This window comes from Myiozetetes cayanensis, unplaced genomic scaffold (genome assembly GCF_022539395.1).
Source record: "Myiozetetes cayanensis isolate MyiCay16 unplaced genomic scaffold, myiCay2020 scf5-8, whole genome shotgun sequence".
Lineage (NCBI taxonomy): Eukaryota > Metazoa > Chordata > Aves > Passeriformes > Tyrannidae > Myiozetetes > Myiozetetes cayanensis.
This window is the reverse complement of record NW_026087742.1, coordinates 6,907,930-6,913,929: the sequence shown is the minus strand read 5'-3', so window position 1 is coordinate 6,913,929 and position 6,000 is coordinate 6,907,930.

The following is a 6,000-nucleotide window of genomic DNA, read 5'->3' as shown; positions in this document are numbered from 1 at the left end:
TCTTTAGACAGACAAATGCTGTTGATTTACCTACTGACTGAGAACCATCTGCTCACTCATCCTGCTTCCTCCACCTCTCCTCCTTTTTTTTTTTTTTAATAAAACCTTTTTTTTTTCCCCAACCTTTTGAGGCTAGCTGTCTATAATTAGCACAAAATAAGAGTTTCAGAAAGCATGCTATTTATTGCACAAGTGACAAAGCAGGAGCAACAGGAACTCATAAAGGACCTGACCCAGCTCTTGGATAACATTCGACTGAGTGCATTCCAGAGACAATAAAAGTTCAGGATCTGGCACGAGCAGACACATGGTCCAGCTGTATGTGGCAGCTAACTCTCATAATCTTGTTTCAGAAATCTTTGTTGCCTCAAGCATCACGATCTGTGGAGCTTCAACTAAAAAGTTCCTATAATTTCTTTCTCCTGTTGTAGGAACGAGCTACTCACGCTCCCCCTCGAATGACACTGATGATAATTCACCAAAAAGGGAAATAAAATCAAGGAAACTTGACTTTTTCTAAAGTTTACATTCTGTCTTAATAAAGCCCTGTTTCTTTCTGCTACATATCTAGAGTACGATCTAAAGAAGCTGTGTCTCTTCATAGTGTAAAGGTGAAAAAATTATGAATTATTTTCTCCATTCACAGGGAAAGTTGGTCTGATTGTTCCTATAGTATTAGGGGTGCATCATCTACACCATTTCCCATTTTAGTGGGCTTCAGTAGGAATAGTTGTGCTAAACTGATAAATAGTTGATAAAGTTGATAAAGTTATGGAGATAGTTGCACCTGAATTTCTAAAATCTTCCCCATAAAAAAAAGGGTCTTGGTTTAAAATTTAGTAATAATGATATGTCCTTTAAGTTACATGGCATATTAACTTGTTTGAATGCTCCAAATTCAATCAGTAGAAGAAAGCCACAGGAAGCAAGAAAGCATGAAGCATGTGATCTTCATAAATCAGAAATCTATTAATTAAGAAGTTTCAGCTTATTTTCTTACAGTTTTCTCTATTATCTCTTGTCAAACCACTTTAACCATGACAAGATTGTTGATATTTTAATGTGTGCACATGTATTTTCATTAATATGCTAGCAAGTAAAATATAAAAATCACAGATATATCTTAAAGCACGAAGTTTGCCTTAATACCGAGAAAAGGGAAATCTACAACTGCATTTCCAATGTCAAATTATGAGTATACTTATAGGAGAACTGATTTTAGAATATATAATGCAACCAGACTGTAGACAGTCAGATGCTATGTGTTCACTGATAGCACATGCAAAGCAAAGTACAAAGCTCCAATCAGAAACCACTCATAGAACTGGGAAATTGAAGTATATTCATAAAAATATTTGTCAAATTACTCAGGGTAAACACATTTATTAAAATAAAAAAATAAATTAAAAAAAAATCAAAAAAACCCCAACCAAACCTATTCCAAAATAAGGAGGACTGGACATGAACAAAAGTCACCCATTATTTGTCAGCTCTAGCTAGAAACTATATTTTTGCTTTCAAGTTAATAAATGCAATTCTAATTTGTGTACTTTGAGGACTATTTCTGCATCTGTAGCACTAGAGCAGTTACAGTGAGCAAATGCTGAAGGAATACAACAGACAAAGAATATTTGTCCAGTCAGTAGGAACTTCACTGAACTACCAGCTTTTCAAATAGGGTGGATAGTGGCTTAGCCACCCATCTCACAGTTCCCTCGGGACCTCCAGATGCATCTCATCAGGTCCCATGGACTTGTGTACCTTCAAGTCCCTTCAAGTCTTGAATCTGATCTTCTCCCACAGTGGGTGGCTCTTTATTCTCCCAGTTCCTGATTTTGTGTTCTGGAACCTGGGCAGTGAGTTTGGAGCACCGGTCAGTGATGCACAGACCAGAGAACCTGGTTCTCCCTTTTCCTTATACAGGGCCCACATTTTCCTCCTCTTCCTTTCATCACTAATATACCTACAGAAGTTCTTGTTATCCTTGACATCCCTGGCCAGGTTTTACTCTTACTGGGGCTTTAGCTGACTGAGCTATATTTGGAGACTTCACATATTTTTTAAAGCTATGCTGACGGCCAACAGCTTTCAGACTTTTGTTTGTTTGGGTTTTGCTTTGGGTTTTGTTTTTTTGGTTGTTTTTTTTTTTTTTTTTCAGTTCACGGACTGAAGGCTTGAATAAAGTGCTACTTAAAAGTAGATCTAACTTCCAGTACCTAAAAAATACTTTTAATAGAATTTAGGCCCAACCCAAGTCATAATAAAAAAATTAAATCTTCATTTAACTGTTTCTTAATTATCAGAGACAGCCAGTTTCTTTCATTTTCTGTACATAATAGATGTTGACCATCAGTTAAAACTTCAGTTGATAAAAGAAAAAGTCAATAAAAATTGAAAACATTTATACATTTTTTGCTTTCTGCTTTTTTGAGTGTGGGAAGATACACATCACTGTACACAAGAGAAAGCCTAGAATGATTCTGAATGATGCATCAGCCAAGATTTACTAGCAAACTTCAGCCTAAGTCACAGCACTGGTTTCACATTAGGAAAAAGAAGAAAAATAAAAATCCTACTATTGATTTTACCTTTCATAGCCTGATTCAGAATACATAGAGAGACATCATTTTTATAGGCACTGAATAAATGGGGGGGGGGGAGGCAGGGGTATGTTTCTTAGGTTTGTTTGTTTGATTTGGGGTTTTTTTAAGACATAAAGACCTGTATTAAAACAAAAAAAAACATACTGTATGAGGTCATGGTAGACTTTCTTGATAAAAAAGTATCACTACTGGGGACAGAAAGGGAAGGGAAAAAAAATATCTCTACCCTAAGAATTTCCTAAGTAGACCTCGTGGCTTTATCTTGTGTTTAATAGTCAGCCTATATATTTGCATTGTTGATTTATATCACTATTAGAATTTGTTAAGCAGGGATAATGGACTGTCTAACTTTTACTGTTCACTTGAAGCTATGCTTATGAGCAACTGAACCCTGTGAAGATGTCAAACCAAGAAAAATCTTACAAGCTTATTTTCTGTTTAGTGAAGTGTAAGCAATGCAAATATTAAACAGACTGTGCATCTTAAGTACATTATGAATAAAGATTCAAAACACTGAAAGGAAAGCCAGACAAAACAGTACAATGGCTTTGAATGCAATATAAGGGCTTGTTTGTTTGTTTTCTCCAAATAAACTTTTTTTTTTTTAAATCAGACTAAGGAAAGTATAAGACATGATGAAATTCTTAATATGAAAAAGACGTCAATCTCAGACACTCTGAGATATCTGTTGCTTCTATTATTATTCTACATTATAGTGGAATAACTTGCAGGTAGTTTTATAGGTCGTTATTTGAAAAAACAAATCGTGAGAGACTGTCAAATCACTCATAGTAGAAGAAAGAATGTTTGGCAATAAAATGCCAAACCCAATTATAAAGCATATATATTCAAGAGAACAACTCAGGAGACAAAAAACCCCACAACTTTCACTAGAAATCCTTGAAATTACAGTGGCAACTCCAGAAATTACAAGTGGTGACATCTTCTGTAGAGGTTTTTTCCCCTGTGGCATTAATTTATACAAAACTGAAGTTAAAAATTAAAAATAAAAAGTCAAATTTTAATACCAGGTGCAGCAAGCCTCCAACAGAGTCAGAGATTTTAATGTGTTATAAGTAGCCATAGCTTTAAGGTCCTCTGACCCTTTTTTGATTTGAAGTTTCTTTCGCTGCAGCTATTATATCACTTGGGTTGGAAAATGCTCTCGTGCAGGCAGTGGGCAGAATGCAGATGATGTAATTCATGATTATGTAGATGGAGGTTGTAATTGCTGACTTTTAAAAATAGCACTAGCTAATTCCCCCATGACCTCTTTGAGCCAGTGGAAGCTGCTGAAGGAGATATCTTCATAGTCAGAGTAATTAGGAAGCCTGGGGATATGAATCTCTCTGGAGGGTTGTCTTAATTTTATATTCTGCTATTTATACTGCAAGTTTTAATGCAACTAATAATTCCTTTTTTTATGCATCATGATGTATCAGCTATTAGATATGAGGAGAGAGAAAGACAGGGGTAAAACACCAAGGCTAGTGGACTGGAAAACATGGATCTCCAGTATCCAGTGAGATTAAACCTTCCACTATTACAATCCAGACAGAAAGTTTTAGTGAATTATGTCCACGACTCCCAGCCTGGCATCAGAACAAGTCAATAAATAAACTAGTTGATAAAATACTGAATTATCCGGTGTTTTCTATAAACCACAAGCTAAGAGTACTCTGCTACAAGGAAAGGAAAGCAGTCACTGCTAAAAACATAATAGCAGGGAACTGAATAAAAGCCCTATCTTCAGGAACAAAAAATCTCCTATTATTCCAATTCTCTTTCAAGAGACATTTTCTACTATGATTCAGCTTCAGATCCATCCCAATTTGTATTTCTTTGTGAAATAGCCAGTAATGACTGAAGCAAAGTGAATTAACAGGAATGTGAACCTTTCTCAGGTGAATTTAGGATAAATTACATAATTCTAATTATGAATTAAACCTGTGCTGGAGGTAATGGGTGTAGCAGGATATATGCACAGACTGAGACCTGATTTATTTCACACTTTTTCAAAATAACTATTTCTTTCCACAAGAAATATCTTTCTAAATGAGTTTCATGATTTTTTCATGAAGACAGTGTGTGAGGTCATTTTTAAAGTTCAGAGCAAAGCGGGTTTCTGGGTCATCAAGTCCAGCCCCTTGTTACAATGAGCACCACATCATAAAACTCCTTCATTAAAAGCCCTATGGTCCATCAAATGCAACTAATTGAGGGCTTTTTGTGTCTTTTTGTTTGTTTATGGGGTTTTGTTGTTTGGTGGGGTTTTTTTGTTTTGTTTTGGTGGGGGTTTTTGTGTTTTGTTTTTAATTTTTATTTTATTTGAAGGACCTTTCTCTTCTGGTTTTGGAAACACTTTTCACCAAGTTATTTGTGATTATTTGAAAATCTGTAGTTTTCTATCTTAGAGCTGGGTTTGCTACAGAATTATTCCTACTTCTCTAATACAAACACAATCCCTAAATTGTCTCCCTAGTGTTTACCAGTTTTGCCTTGCCCAGGCTATTCCAACAGATGAACTTTTATCCATCCAGGACATGTTTAATATCTAAGTCTTTTAGGTACAATGGCTGTGTGTGGATAACTATAGAGGTTCAACAGATTCCCATTCAGCTGCTGAATTGTTTAGGAAGGTGGCGACAACCTTAAGAGGAAGGATGCCAAGGAGTATGTGGAAAATTCTTACAACCATCTTGATTTTCTTACAACAACATTTGTTTTTAAATTAGGAAAAAGAGCTCTAATGAGGTAATATGGGAGTCTCTGCCATCAACTATGGAAATTGGTGAAGAATGCAATATGGACCTAATTGATATTAGAGACCAGATAGTTGAGATAAAAAGATCTGGAATTTGACACTACCATCTTCATGGCAGTCAAAGTAATCCAGTCCTGAGGAGTCAACACATGCTTTCTATTCCCACGGAACAGCACCCAAAATTACATAGGATAAGGTGTTGGAAAAGAGAAGCTTGCCTTTCTCTTGTCTAGGTATTAAGTAGCAAATTATCTTTCTTTTCCTCCTTACTCCCTTTTTCTGAAAGAAATCTATTTAGAAGTTTGATCCTTTGAAATTAAAGGGAGAATTCTGGGAGAACAGTAAAGAAATCACAGGGAAAAAAACCAAACTTTCTACTTGAAATACTTAAGACAGAAAATACAAGCTACCCAAGCAGAACACTTGAAGTCACTGACTTTTTCTGTTGCTGTTTTTGTTCTGCATCTGCCCAGATCTGGACAGTGAATAACAAATCAGCATTGGTGCCGCACAGCCTTGTGAGTTCCCACTTGTGTGCACAGTCAGAAAGTACAGAGATGGAAGACACATTCTGCTGGAAAGTCCAACAAACAAAAAACTCAGCTGTCTTAAAGGTACAGATAAACACGGCCC